The 15,516-nt window shown below is 36.8% G+C and overlaps 1 protein-coding gene and 1 long non-coding RNA gene across 6 annotated transcripts in view; one reads left to right on the top strand and one right to left on the bottom strand.

Annotated features, from left to right (window-relative positions):
* The window catches only part of LOC141541874 (carboxyl-terminal PDZ ligand of neuronal nitric oxide synthase protein-like), a 363,206-nt gene that overhangs the window by 85,406 nt on the left and 262,284 nt on the right, over positions 1–15,516 (bottom strand). The window lies entirely within an intron of this gene.
* LOC141541877 (uncharacterized) lies at positions 428–1,743 on the top strand. Its single transcript, XR_012481928.1, has 3 exons — positions 428–601; positions 976–1,064; positions 1,562–1,743. It is a non-coding gene; the product is annotated as an uncharacterized LOC141541877 (long non-coding RNA).

The following is a 15,516-nucleotide window of genomic DNA, read 5'->3' as shown; positions in this document are numbered from 1 at the left end:
TTTACAGACCCTAACGTGCTTGTAAATATAAAGGCAATTAGGCAGGAACATTTTTACAGAAGCACAAGAGAAGTTATAAACGAAGAAAAACCACACAAGTCTCCTATTTACTCATCTCATTGTCCCTTGAAAATAATCAGTCTGGCTAATAATTGTCATGATATATAATCATGAGGAGCAGCTAGGTGGTGCAGTGGATAGAGCACCAGCCTTGAATTCAGGAGGACCCGAGTTCAAAACTGATCTCAGACACTAACACTTCCTAGCTGTGTGACCCTGGGCAAGTCACTTAACCCCAGCCTCAGAAAAAAAAAAAATATATATATATATATATATATAATCATGATTCTAGATCCCACAATCATGTCTAGAAAGATGGAAGGCACCTGAGAGCCACCTAGTATGATACCTTTCATTTACAGATGAGAAAAGTGAGGATCCAGAATGCTGAGTCACTTGCCTGAAATAATATCAAGAGAATGAGTCAAAGATGGGACTGGAAGTCAGGCCTTTAGCATCCTGCAGTAATCACAAGACCATTCAAATTCTAGATGTCCTCTTCACACCACTCTGCTAAATCCCTAGTCTTCATGCTTCTAAGGTAAAGTGTTTAGTGACACCTCCCTTTTCAGTCTTTGCAGAAACCCAATAAGACTGGTATTTTTGTTGTGTTATATGATATCAGGGTAAGGTGACTGGATTCTTTCCTCTATGTTCAATTTGTTCAAGTCCTTTTTCCAGGATCAAATACATAAATATTTCTATTCAATATTTATTGTACAAACTCTACTTACTAAAGTTCATTTTATTTATTATTAATTTCTTCTTATTAGCTACTTAGCAGTAATTTTATTATTTCTATTCTAATTATATTTATTAATAATTAATTATATATTTGTACTGTTTTATTAAAATTAATAACATAATGATTTAATATTATTCTACCTATATAAATTTTGTTTTGTTCTTTTTTAGGACTCATTGAAACTTCCAAGAATTCACACCATCATATACTTGATATTAGTGTATTTTGGTGCAATCTGTCCATTGCCTTTAAACACATGGTGAGTTCTATCAGTCAATAAAGAGAAAAGAGGAAATGATATGTTGCAACGATAGCCAGGTGCCAAGGCTTTCTAAGAATCAAGATATTCCTGGTTCTGGAGCAGAGAATGCTCCTCAAAACACATGATCTGTTCTTCTAGTATTGTTGCTATTTTTATACATGTTGGATCCAAGGACCACCTGGATACAAGGAGAGAACCCGTGTAGCTTGGAGGATGGGGGTAGGGAGGGGTCTAAGATCAAAGAGAACAATTTGGAATTAGCCAATTGGCTAGGAAAGGACACAGAGCTCAGGATGCTTCTCCAGAAATAATAGCAATGCTTCATTAATAGAATATAAGCTCCCTGAAGACAGGGATTTTTTACTTGACTCAAAAGTCCAGTGTTTATCTCTTAGCAGATATTTATTAAATGTTCAATTATCTAATTTGAATTGGAATAACATCTCTTCCCTCTCAAGGAGTTCTTTCAAATGCCTTTTCTTCTCTTTGTATAGGAGCACCAAGGTCCAGCTTCAAGAATTCCTTCTCTTTGTGGGACCAGAGAATTCAGATCTCAAAGTCATGAGATCTTAACTGCTGCCAAATATCCTGACTCTCTCTCCTGAGTTTCATTAGGACAAAGGGACTTTTTACCTTTTCTGTGCATATCTCCACTTTTTCTCTCAGGAGCCACTTTAGAACACTTTAGAACAAAAGGACTTTTCCCATGCATATCCTGTCTGAAATAAACCTAATCACAGGAATTTTTCCCTTCTCATTTGAAGTTGTCCAATTTCCTTGCTTTGCCCAATTCTGGTTCATTCTTACTCTTCCTTCTCCCTATATTCTTTCACCTTACTCTGCTGGGCTGCCTCTCTCCCTTATGGAGGAGGCCCACAGTTCATCACCCCAGTAAATGTTCTTTGCTTTGATTTGGACATAATTTGAGCCTGAATTCTTTCAGAAATGCTACTACAACACACACCCTGATACCCCAACATTTTTGGACTAACTAAAGGAATTTCAGAGATTATTTAGTACAAAGGCCTTATTTCAAAAATGAGAAAATGGACACATTAAGAGCCAAAGAGACTTCTTCACCAGGGTAAGTCCAAAGCAGAGCTGGGTGCTGATGCCAGCCCTTCTGAATCCAAATTTTGTGGTCTTTCTATTAGACTGCATATTCACTCCCCTCTCAGATAAAATGTTAGTATTGGAAGAAATTTAAAAGATGTCCAAATGAAGCCTCAAAGGTAGGTGACTTGTCCCAGCTCACACAGCTTGGAGGTGACCCCAGTTCAGGTTATAGGTTTATGGGTTTAAAGGAAGGAGGAACTAGAGGCTCACTAGTTCAATCTCCTTTTGAAAATGAGATAACTGAGTCCCCCAGAATTTAAGCAATTTGACCAAAGTCACCCAAATTGTCAATGGCAGGCTTGGGATTCGGACCCAGATCTTCTAATTGAAATCCCATGACCCTTCTGCTGTACCATTACTTCATTACAGCATGTCAAATGAGTGAGAGGGAGAGAGAAGGGCAATATAATTTCTCAGTTAAGAGAGCAGATTAAAAACTCCTTAGCAAAAACCCACCATTACTGGTCCCCAAATTGCTTTTGTCATCCATTTCTTCACTTATTTTGCTCCTACAAACAGAATGAAAATAAGAATGTATAAATTTTTGAAGGGGAATTTAGACTTATGATTTCAATGAAGCAGGAAACTCCCTCTGTTTATGCAGACTGGCCATTAATAACTTAGAAATTTGCATTACAAGATTAAAGGGACTTATCCAAAATCACATAAATTGCACATGTCAGAGACAAAACTTGACCATTTCCCTTCCTGATTTCAAAGGTCAGCCTTTAATCCACTATACAATGTGGCCTCTTGCCAAGAGCACACTTTAAATAGAAGATCTCATGACCTAATGGAAATTCGGGCTTTTATAATTAGTAAGGCTCTAAACCTCAGTTTCCCTTTGGGAAAATGTGGATGACAGTATTTGTACTGTCAAGCTCATAGGATTATTTGTGAGGGAAGTGCTTTATAAAAAAAAGCACTATAAATTTGTCTTAATAATAACGGTGATGAAGATTCACATGGGTTTTGCCAAACCAGTACAAATGTGAGATATATATATATGTATATTTCTTCATCCAGGAAGGAATAAGGAAAGGAGTGGGTGAGAACAGACAGTGAGACTAAAGTGTCTTTTGGGATCAAGTTCATCAGCAGTTATGGTTTTTACTTTGAATTTAGCTTGTTAAATCCATCTTCATCAGTGTGACAAGGTCAATTGCTTCCTTGGATCTTTGTCCTTCCATCTCTAAGCAAAGGCAATTGGAAAATTTGGGCTCATGTGCTCCTGCCAAGAGAAACCTTTTTCCTTGTGATTCTCCTCTCCCCCTTTTCTTAAAAAAAGAAAGAAAAAGAAAATAGATAGGAGCTGCTACTGCATTGTATTAGACCACTGGCCCTCGTTTGGAAGGTCAGTCTGCTCCTCTGAAAGATGATGGTCTAATAATGTACCCTATTCGCAACAAATGACCATATCCATCTTGAAATTTTATGCTAATGGGAAACCCAGCACTCACAGATAAATGAGGTTCTCTAGATAAACCTCATTTTGTCCATTCAACAGTTGCCCTTCTACTATTCCCCGTTCCCTTCTCTCTTTTACTCTGCCTTGAAAAAAATTTGGCCAGAGCTATTAGCAAGAAGCAAAATGAACAGATTTACCACTTAATGTACCTTCATTTCCTCCACTTACTTTCAGTGCTCATGAATTAGGAAGAATCGGAGCCAAGAGGCTGACAGCAAGGAAGATGAGGCAAAATAAGTCAGAGGGCTGGATGACCCACAAAATGGGATAATGAGGCCTTCAGTAATAGAGAGCTCAAAAGAACAAGGTCTGGGGGAAGACGACAGGGGAGCCAAGCCAACTGGAGAAAGGAGGGTGTATTTTCAGAGGCAGATCAAAAAACAGGAAGAGCTTGGTTCATACTCAGGTCTCTACCAATGAATCACTGAGTAAGTCTAAGCAAATTATTTCCCTTGCTTTTAACTCAATTTCCCTAGATTTTATGGAATTTTTCAGTGTAATTATTTGTGTTCATGATAGCTACCCTATCAGGCTATATGGTAAGCATGATAGAATTTGAGAATTTGAAGACACCTGAGAGTTCATCTAAATGAAAAGTCCCTAAATGAAGTATGAATAGACTCTACAATATCCCCCCAAAATGGTCATCCATTAAATGCTGCCACTTGGATATCCTTAGTATCAGAGAATTCACTAGCTACAGAAGCAGCCCATTCCATCGTGGGCAACCCAAAATATCTTGTAGCCCTTCCCTGGAAGAAGTTTACTCTATTGCCTTGCAACTGTGACCTATTATGCCAGTTCTGCCTTTTGAGACAAGAAAAAAAAAACAGTTAATTTCCTGTTCCACATAATGACACTTCAAATATTTGACAGTAGTGATTTTTTTCCAGAATTCATTTTCAATAGATTTTTGGTGACCTGGTTTTTAGAACATGGTCTGATCACAGCAGAATACAACAGGGCTATTACCTCCTTCATCATGGACATTGTGTGCCTCCATTAATGCAGCAAGAGATCTCATTAGCTTTTTTGGCTCCCCTCTGAAGGGCAGGCACCTAATTTAGACTCACCTTGACTCCAAAAAGAGCAGCTCAGGACTGCCTATGCAGCCAGCTCTTGGCCACTCTTTTAAACTAATATTCACAACGTACATTGGGGATGAAAAGGTGGGAAGAGAGGAGAAGGGTGAGATGCAGAAAACTAGGTGTTATAGTGATAGAACACGGAGCCTAAGATCAGGAGGACTCATTCAAATCCAGCCTCTGACACTTAACTAGCTGGGTGACCCTGCACAAATCAATTAATCCTGGTTACCTTTCTTTGGGGAAGGAAAAAACAAACCACTCCAATATCCCCCAAGAAAACCCCCAAAGGGGTCCCAAAGAGTCAGACATGAGTGGAAAATGACTAAACAATATATTTGAATGAAAGAAATTTATATAATTATTATATGTTTATATAGATATGTATATGTGTATACCTATATCTCTCTAATATTTGTCTTTATTTCAAAGATGTTGTCTTAAAGGTACTGCCTCTAGTTGAAACAGAAAAGACTCCTGGCTTTGGAACCAGAGAACCTGGGGTTCAAACACTAACTATGTTCAATGATACAAATGAAATGTAATGTGGGAAAGTAGAAAGAACGTTGTTTTGGGAATCACATGATCAAAGTTCAAACGTTAGTTTCTACTATATATTATTTATATTATATTACAAACCTATATTCTACTTATATACTATTTATATTATATTACATTATAATGTATTTTTATATAGGTAGAACCTACTAAGGTTCTATCGCACAGGTAGTAACCTGTGTGACAACTTATCCCCTCAATTTCCTTATTCATAAATGAAAAAGTTCAACTAAATCTCAGATTTTGACTTGCCTAACAATCATCTCAACAGAGCTCCCTACTTTGTAGAAGAGAAAATGGCAGACCAATGAAGTTAACTTGCCCAGTTATACTAGCAAAGTTGGGGTCCAAAATCAGAAATTGGAATCTGTTGCTATTGTTATTACACTCAAGTGTTTTAAATGATTTGTACAGTCTTCTCTAACTTTAACTCCCATGATGACATCATAACAATTTGTGCCAATATGGATAATATACATACCAAGGACAGAGTCTAGTAATAATTTATTATATGATATAGAAAGGACAAGCCCTGGGCCAGAGATGGAATATATTTAACAAGGACTTGTAAGAATATAATTATTCTTCTTGTTGTTGTCCAACAATACCTGATTCTTCATAACCCCACCTGGGGTTTTCTTGGCAGAGATATTGGAGTGATTTGCCATTTCCATATCTGTCGCATTTTACATATGAGGAAACTGAGGCAAACATATATATATATATATTCATATTCATTAAATTAGAAATAGTATCTATAGTAGAGGAAGAATAGCAATTGAGATATACATAAGTTCACAGGAGTAAAAATGGAAGAATGAGGCTATCAATAAAACCTATGGCCTCAGATACAAAATATGCACAGGCAGAAAATATAGGTAACAATGAAGTTTAATTAAAGATACCAATTCAGGGGGCAAATATGATTTCATAGTTATCACTAATATTTGATAAGATGGGACTAATGATTGAAGTAAAGCTTTCAATAAATACACTGTATTCAAAATAAAAAATAAAAGCTAAAAGGATAGAAGCATATTATATTAAGTATATTGAGATATACTCATGTGAGAAATTTTGGTATTAGAAGAAAGGAGCAGTTTAAAGAACAATGAAGAGGAGAAATATTAGACTATATCATTACCACATGTCACTATAGATTATCTGGAGAGAACGAGGGTAATAAATCCTAAATCTGGTACAGAGAATTAATACAATAGAGTTGGAGAGTTTTAATTATTCAGACTTCTGTTGAACTCTCTCACTCTCTCTCTCTCTCTCTCTCTCTCTCTCTCTCTCTCTCTCTCTCTCTCTCTCTCTCTCTCTCTGCCAAAAGTAGAGCATCTCATTCATTTTTTCATTTTTTGCCTTAGCTTAATGAAATTTCACTTAACAAAAAGTGAAGAAACCAAGGAGAGGGATTGTTATTCTGCACTTAGATTCTCCTCAATAAGAAGGAAATCAGCGTTTGAGTGGGAAACCATTTTGCCTTAGAAGATCTGAGAAGAATAAATCCAGGCTGATTCGGATATATATGCCTTGGATATTTGAAGAAGGACTTGCCAAGATTGGGGGGGGGGGGAGATTGGTAGGATCTCACAGACAATTCTACAAGGGAAGTTAGCCCATGATGAATAGGAAGGCATCAAAGATGAAATTCTGAATAAACAGAAACAATTCTAATGAAATAGAAAAGGAGGAGCTGTCTAAAAAGCACAGAAAATTTTTCAGCTAACAAATTTTTTAAAAAGACAGGGAAAGAAAAAGCAAGGCAAATTAATGGAATATGATTGCAAGAACATGTAGGAACAGTGTAAAGAATAGAAAACCTCTGAAGTTGAGGAAGAAAGCTTTTTATTGCTATATTGGGGGGAAATGGAGGATAAAAGAAGACATTGGATCTTTGCTGGGTTGTTGTAGTTATTATTGTTTATCTTTGGTTCTCAAAGAGGACTATGACATCAGGCAGATGATGCTATGACATGCAAGTGAACTGAATTTAAGTGAGGGAGGATTGTGAAAAATCATTAATCTTACTTCTTCCTCCAAAACTGGGTCCAGTGGCAAGATACAAATCAGGATATTGCTATGTGTGAACCAATAATACTGCTGGATGACGGAGAAAAGGCAGAGAGAACTGCGCAATTCTTAATCTGTTTTTGCTTTGTCCACCAAGGACGATGTTCTTTGGAATAGAGAGGACAAGAACAAAAGTGAAAAAATAAAGGAGTTGAAACCCAATACCAATTAGAACCTATGAATATTTTAAGACTGCCTAACTGCTCTTGAAAAGTTCAAGTCATCAGGCTTATAACAAGTACATCCTCAGAATTTTGAGGACTCAAATGCTGAAATCACATATCAAGAGTGGTCTTTGAAAATGATGAAGAACAGGAGATGTGCCACAGGATTACAAAATGGCAAATATGCTAACTTAAATTTTTAAAATGTACAGCAGAGAGTCTGTAAACTATAGGCTAGTGATCTGATTTAATTCCTGGCAAAAATCTAGAATACAATACTAAAGTGACTGTAACTATGACCAGAATAGTAATGAAGAGTTCAATAACAACTTGAAAGGATTTCTTCAATGGAGTATTTTTTTAATCTGTCCTTGGTTTTGCTGCTAAAACGTTTTTATTATTGACTCAGATAAAGGCAGAAATAGCATGCTAATATATTTGTATATGAACTAAAGTTAGAAGGGCTAGCTAACATATGGAATGCAAAAGTCAACATTCAAAAAGATCAACAGATGAAAATGGATTGGCTGAATTTAATAAGATGAAATTTAGTAGAGATAAAACTAAAGTCTTCGATTAATAAATATAGTGTAGATGGGAGAAAGATGGCTAAAAGTCAGATCTAGGGCTTTTAAAAGAATGAACATTCACTGTAGTGGGAAAAAATTATAAAAGACTCATTATATGCTAAGCATGGGGAATACAAATAAAAAATTAGAGTACTTCCTGTCCTCAAGGAGTTTACATTCTACTTAGGGGAGATAACCAATAGAAGTAGACTCCTGTTTATGTTCAATTGTTGTCTGCCAGAAAAGTCAGGGAATGTTATCATGGAAAGCAGCAAGGTAGGTAGTAAGAGCCGGAGAAGCTTGAGGAACAATAACAGGGCATATGATCCCTGATTGTGAGGACAGTCAATCGAAAGGTCTGAATGGAGTGGGGTTCTAGCATCTCCATCAGAGTACTCGTGTGAGGGTTAGCATCCCTCTGAGAGCAGGTACTCTTCACCCATGGGAAGCAGCCAATGGGGCCACTGAAGGGTGTGTTAGGGATGAGGGTGATTAACCCCCAGAGATTTTCAAAAGTAGAATGGTTGAATCAGGAAGTGTATGCTCCCTCTCTAGAGGCTTCCAAGAAAGATCTGAAGGTCACACATCACTGTTATAAAAGAGGTTTCTTTTTCAGATATAGATTGGAACAATGCCCTCCGGGACACAGGTTCTGTGAGTCTGTATTACATTAGCAGAGCCAATCAAGTGAGTATATCCATATTACTTTGCACTGCATTCTCCTCTCAAGAGACTTTCTAAACAGTCTGATAAGCATCAGTTATGGGAACCACAATTACTATTCTTTTCAGATGGAGAAAAGTGCAACATCACAAAACATCAAACTCTTTGCTGGGTTTATATTAGAATTCATTCATGTCTCAAAGGCTCATAGGTTTAAACAGGTTTAGAACTGACAAGAGCCAACTCTCTCATTTAACAGACGAGTAAATTGAGTCCCAGAGAAGTTAAAGGGCTTGCTAAAGACACACAGGCTGTAAGTGGCAGAGCTGGAATTTGAATCCTGTATCTCCAAGAACGATGCTTTTTTATTGGTACCAAACTGTCTTTTGGTCTGTTGGACCAATGTGCTTGACAATCCCCTCCCACCCCTTTCTCTCTTCTACTGTGTAATTATTACCTGCTTGTAGACAATGTTTAATTATGCATATGAGGTTTTCTATTTTAACCTAATTGGATCTTCTATCATTATAAGTATTAAAAATGCTCTCTCAGGCTAAGTCCTGTGGGACCTGCCACATTGGCTCAGTTTAATCATTCTGACAGCTGTCTGTGCTTCCTGTTGTGAAATATTCTCCATTTCCATTCCCCTCCTACTTTTCTCCCCCAAACTAAAGTTTTGTTGATGGCTCTGCTCTTTATTATGTCAATCAATTAATCAGCAAGCATATATTAAATGCCTGGTGTGTGCAAAGAGTTGCGTGAGCAACCTTCTGGGAATGAAGCTCTCCAGTCTCACAGGATAGACTTTCAGATGGTCAAGACATCCTGTTCATTGCTGGATCTGTACTGAAACCCTCTCCAGCTTATGCTTGTCTGGCTTCAACTTAGGGAACACAAGGTCATCTCCTGGGTACCATTAGTCAATACAGTAGAACTCTGGTGTAGGCCATTGTCCTTATTTCAGGCTTTTATCTTTCTATTTCATCTATATCTCTCTTTAAGAAAAAAAAAGATTATGGCTATAATATTGGTGGAAAGCAATGGGGTATTATAAGCTTTAGACCAGGGGTTCTCAAACTAGGGCCCGTGGGCCACGGCCCACTGGGTTATGGCAAATGGGCTGAGAGGAGGAGACAGAGTGTGAGTTTTTAAGATCATTTTTTAAAATGTAAAATGCTACACACATTTGAACTTCTAGCCCTAAGATTTCATACTTTTATGCCCCTATGTGCTTTTCCCCTTCAGGTTCTCCCATCCATCAGGTGCAGATAGAAGAGGTTGCTCATGATGTTGAATAAAGGTATCAGGTAAACTTGAAGCATTGTGCATGGCTGTAGAGGATGGCTATTTTCCAGGAGGAAGATTTCTGGATATAGGCAGATAGCCTTAATTGCCAATTAATTAATTGCCCAGGCTGTGGAGGAAAGCTTAGGAACATCAGCCAGGTGGGGAGGGGAAGAAGAACATGAATTCAGACTTATTTCTTTCAGTGACAGATACTGACCCAAAAGACTATGCTGAACTGGGAGGCAGGGGGATTCCTTCAGCTTCAGCTATCATTCTGGAGTAAATCTGAAAGTTGCCACTTTCAGCTGCAAGATTTGTGTCCATCTCTGCTCTTTTTACACCCTATGTTTTATATTTGAGGCTCTCTCCAGAGCACGGCGACAATGCAAGGTAAGAAAATCCAGAATTAGGGTGAAGGATGTGGGCTTCTGGAAAGGTGGGATGGGGAGCAATGTCTATGATTCCACCGATCTAAGGAACCCTGGAAAAGGAGCCTTTTTCTACCAATGCAGGTAGTCACCAGCTCTGCAACTTCTAGAATCTTAAGGAGAGTTGTCCAGAGTGACAAGAGCTTGTGACTTTTCTTGTCTAATATACCTGGTCACAAATCAAAGGTCACTGGAGGCCAGGTCTTCTGGTTTCAAGGATGGCTCTCCAACTGCTATGTCACACCGCCTCTCAGAGATGGATAAACATAGAAGGAGCAGAAGTCTTGCTCTTTGTCTGGGTCTTATGGAAGGTTAAGGCAGATTTTGTAATGTGCTCTCTGAGAATTCCATGGTCAACACTTTTGCTCCTTGTGCTATCTACCAGTCCCAAACTTTATATCCTATCACTCACCTTCTTCCCTTCACTTACTTGGACAGCAGCTGCTTGTTATTAGACCCAAGTCTAATCCCAATTCTCATCTTGTGTTCAGCATAATTCTTATGCTCAATAAATATATATTTTTAAAAATTCAACACTTTATTCTTCATGGAAGCAATTCTGTGTTTAATTGTGTTAAGTATTTCCTCCCTTAAAAAATAACAAACTTCTCTACAGTTGACCTGGCTGTCCTTTCCAAATAAGGTAAAGCCTCTCTCCAAATCCTATCACCAAGATCTTAAAGACTGCCCTCCAAACTAAGCTCACTAGTTCCCACAAACACCTACAGGTCCTGTACTTGTAGCTTGTTCAGGTGAACAACAGTTTCCTCATTAGCACAGTGATTATAATTGGCCCACAGGTCCAAAGGTCTGAATCCTTTCCAGCTCCCCACAGGATTTATTTCAGGCTTGGGCCACTTCATATTAAACACTGACCTAGGGGCAAAAAGTCTCACCTTCTTAAGTTCTCCTCTACTAGGTTTTCTTATCTATAAAATGAGGGATTAGCCTGGATAAATTCTGAGGTCCTCCACAACTAATGCTCACAGAGATTATTATTTGTACTTTGTTCTCAAAGATGCAGGTCCCTACATATCTCTTCAGTGATTCCTTTTTTCCATTTATAAAATTAGAGGATTAAAGTAGATGATCTCTTCCTTTCATGGACACATTTAACTGTCTCCATGTCCTTCCTAGCTAATTTTATCATTAAATTCCTCAGCTTTTGTCCTAAGCACTCTTATTATTAATACTTTATAATCAATGGTAGAAGCTAGCATTATTTAATGCTTTCAATTTTGCAAAAACCTTTAAATATATTATCTCATTTGCATAAAAACTAAGTGAGGTAGATGTTATTATTTGGAAAAATAACGGGGGCAGACAGAAGTTAATGATTTGCTTAGTGAGTATATGAGAGGAGGAAATAGACATTTATTAAGCACCTTCTTTATACCGGACCCTGTGCTAAGTTATTTACAAATATCAACTCCAATATGATCCTCTCAACAACTCTGAGAAATGGGTATAATGATGATCCCTAACTTCTAGTTGGAAAAATTGAGGTAGGTGACTCACCCAGGGTCATACAGCTAGTTTGCATCTGAGATCAGATTCCATAGAAAATCGTCCTGATTCCAGAACCAACCTGTCAGGATTCAAACTCCAGCCTTCTTAACTCTTTGCCTGTCATTATCTATTATTTCACTTAGATGCCTTTATATCTAGTCACCAAAAAATTTCCTTGGTGTCAGTGATAGGGTTTTTTCCTCAGTTTTTATTCTTATCAATCTGGATTCATTCATTTAGGTAATATTGTCATTTCTCCTCCACTATCCCAAAGAGTCCTTCTCCTTCTCCATGAAGGGGAAGGAGAAAGCAAATTTGGAACTCAAAATTTTAAAAAAATGTTAAAAATTGTTTTTACATCTAATTGAAGAAATGGAAAATATAATTTTTTTCAAAATCCTCCAGCTTTAGCTTCTATAACATCATAAGACCCTAATTCTTTTCCTGATTCTGTTTCTGTTAAGCGTTCACAGCAGTAAGCTTTTTAATAATAAATGCATGTTGCTGTAGCACTCTCCATTGATGGTAATACTCCCTCTCTCTTTCTACTAAATGTGACTGGAGTTTTAAGATAATAAGAACAGTTAACACTGATACAGCAGCTCAAGGTTTTCAGTATGCCAATGTTGGGTTTCAAAGGAGACTTCAAAAATATTGGGGTTCCAGACCAGTGTCACAAGGTATCTCAAAAGAATTCGCAGGCTTGGTTCCATCTCCAAGTCAAAGGGCAAAGTTTATTATAATTGTAATACCAAGCGGGTTAAGTTCTAAAAGAATTTAGTAAAGACAGGGGAAGGGGGAAGGGGAAAGAGGAAAATCTGAAACACAAGGCTATTTAAGGGTCAACGTTGAAAAATGATCTGTGCATGTATTTTGAAAATAAAAAGCTTAAAAAAAATAAAGTGATTAATCTTAAGTCCCCATAAAAAAGTGCTGTAAATCACTTTTGATTAGAGAAATGCAAATTAAAATAACTGAGGTACCATTTCAAACCTATTAGGTTGGCTAATATGGCAAAAAAAGGAAAATAATAAGATTTCTGTCAATTGTAGAATGGCTGAACTAACTTGATATATGAATGCAATACTATTGTGCAATAAGAAATGGTGAGCATGCAGATTTAAGAAAAACTTGGAAGGACTTGAATGAACTGAATCAAAGTGAAATGAGCAGAACCATGAAAACAATATACACAATATTAGCAGCATTATGTGATGATCAAGTGTGAATGACTGCTTTTCTCAACAATACAATGATACAAGACAAGTGCAAAGCACTAATAAAGGAAAATGCTATCCACCTTTAGATAAGGAACTGATGGACTCAATGAAGATCAAATCTTATTTTCACTTTAGTCTTTTTCACATGTTTTTTGTTATGTTGCTCCTTTCATAACTATGGCTAATATAGAAATATGTAATATATATATATATATACATATATATATAATAGAATATAAAAAAGATAACACATGTATAGCCTATATCAAATTGTCTACCATTTTTGGAAGGGGAGAAGAGAGAGAGAGAAAGATTTAGAACTCCAAATCTTGTAAAAATGAATGCTAAAAATTGCTTTGACATCTATTTTGGGAAGGAAATACTATTTAAAAACCTTTTTAAAATGATATGCTTTTGTTGGGGAAAAAAAAAAAAAAAGAATTTAGCAAAGAGCCAGGATCAAGAAGATAAATTTACAGGGAAAAGATAAGAGAGATCAGGTGCTTCATGTCACTGATATGCTAATTTTGTGGCTTAGAGACTTTACTGAGGAGTGGTGGTATGTATATCATTATTGTATCAGAAACTGTTATTTCTGACCAACAGACTGTTATCTGACCGCCAGCATTGTTTGTGAACTACAGTACTCCCAAGGCCGGGTAGCCTTAGGGTTATTGCTCCATCTTCCTAAGTAGTCACCTATAAAAATTATCTCACTTGATAAGTCTTTTGAGGCTGGTGCTACAGATGTCATTCTGTGCTTACTATAGATAAGGAAATTGAGGTTCCAAAAGGTACAAGATCACAGGGCTAATAAATGTCAGAGGCTAGGATATGAACAAAGCTATCTCTCCCAACTCCATGCTCAATATTCTTTCCAAGATCAGTGCCAACTTTGTGCTTTTCCATTCAGCCTCTCTCTCACTAATCTCATACCTTGAACCATGCCCTATTATATGATGATTAATCACACCTCCAAATTTAACCCCTCAGCCTCTCTCTAATACCATATTCAGTTTTGAACATTTAACAAGACATATTGAACATCCCATGATCATCTCAAGTTCAATATATTTAAAACTGAACTCCTTTCCTTTTAGGGAGGTTATATTCCAAATCTTACTTTATTTGTTAAAAATAACATCACCACTCTTTTTCTACCGCCTAGCCTCAGAAACTATGAAGCATCTTTAACTCCTCCTTCTTTTCTAACCCCATGAATCACTAAATCCTATTCATTCTTTCTTTGAAATATCTCTTGGGTTCACTCCTCCTGCATTCTAATCTGTCCAAAGCCTTATTATATTAGCCTGGATTACTTCAATAGCCTCAAACTGGTCTTTCTACCTTTTTACCCAAGAGTTTCTCCCACACAATGATGTTCCATGAATATATCTAGATCACTTCTATCGTGCCTTTTCCTTATTTAGAAGTCTAACAAAGGCTCTCTGGGGCTATTGATTAAATTTAAACTGCTTCATCTGGGATTCAAGGCCCTCGAAAATTTGCTTCTATTTTATTCATCTTTAATTTCCATGACTCACTTAATCATTCAACATTTACAAAATGCATAACATATGTCCTCTGTTATAGTCCAATTGAGCAAGTCATTTTCTCCTACAATCATCTTGCTTTTTTTCTACTTCATCTCTTCTTATGACACCCTTTCCTTTTTCTCTAGCCATCCAAAGTCATAATATATCTTCCATGCCACTTTAAAAAATACTTTATTACTTTTTATTTTTGTAACATCTCCATTTCTAAAAGGATCCTCCCTCTTCCCAAAGAGCCAGCCCTTATACAAAGAAGGCAGAAAAATTGCAGCAAAACTAAAGTCTGACATTATATGAATCATTCTGCATCTAGGTAAGAAAAGGTAGAGGAGGGGGAGGAGGAGAGAGAGAGGTATCTTCTCACCTCTTTCCTTTGGGGCAAAATGAAGTCATTTTAATTGTTTAACATTCAAATTCAACGTTGTAAATACAGTTTTCTTGGATCTGTTCACTATATTTTGCATAAGCTTATATGTTTTCCCAAGCTTCTCTGAATTCATCATATTTATCATTTTTTAGTACAATAGTAGCCTCTTACAAATTTCTTAATTACATTCTTTTCAGTTCTTTATTGTGTATTACCTTGGGTTATTCTCAAGTTCTTTCATGTTTAATCACTTCACATATATCAGTCTTGTCTTTCTCATAAGAACTGCAGACTTCTTTAGAACAGAGGGTTTCCACAACCAAATACATACAGTGGACATTTATATTCAATTGAAGAATGAATGGTAAATTCTAATGTTAAGC

The sequence above is a fragment of the Sminthopsis crassicaudata genome, chromosome 4 (genome assembly GCF_048593235.1).
Source record: "Sminthopsis crassicaudata isolate SCR6 chromosome 4, ASM4859323v1, whole genome shotgun sequence".
Taxonomy (NCBI): domain Eukaryota; kingdom Metazoa; phylum Chordata; class Mammalia; order Dasyuromorphia; family Dasyuridae; genus Sminthopsis; species Sminthopsis crassicaudata.
This window is presented reverse-complemented; position numbering and strand designations above follow the sequence as displayed.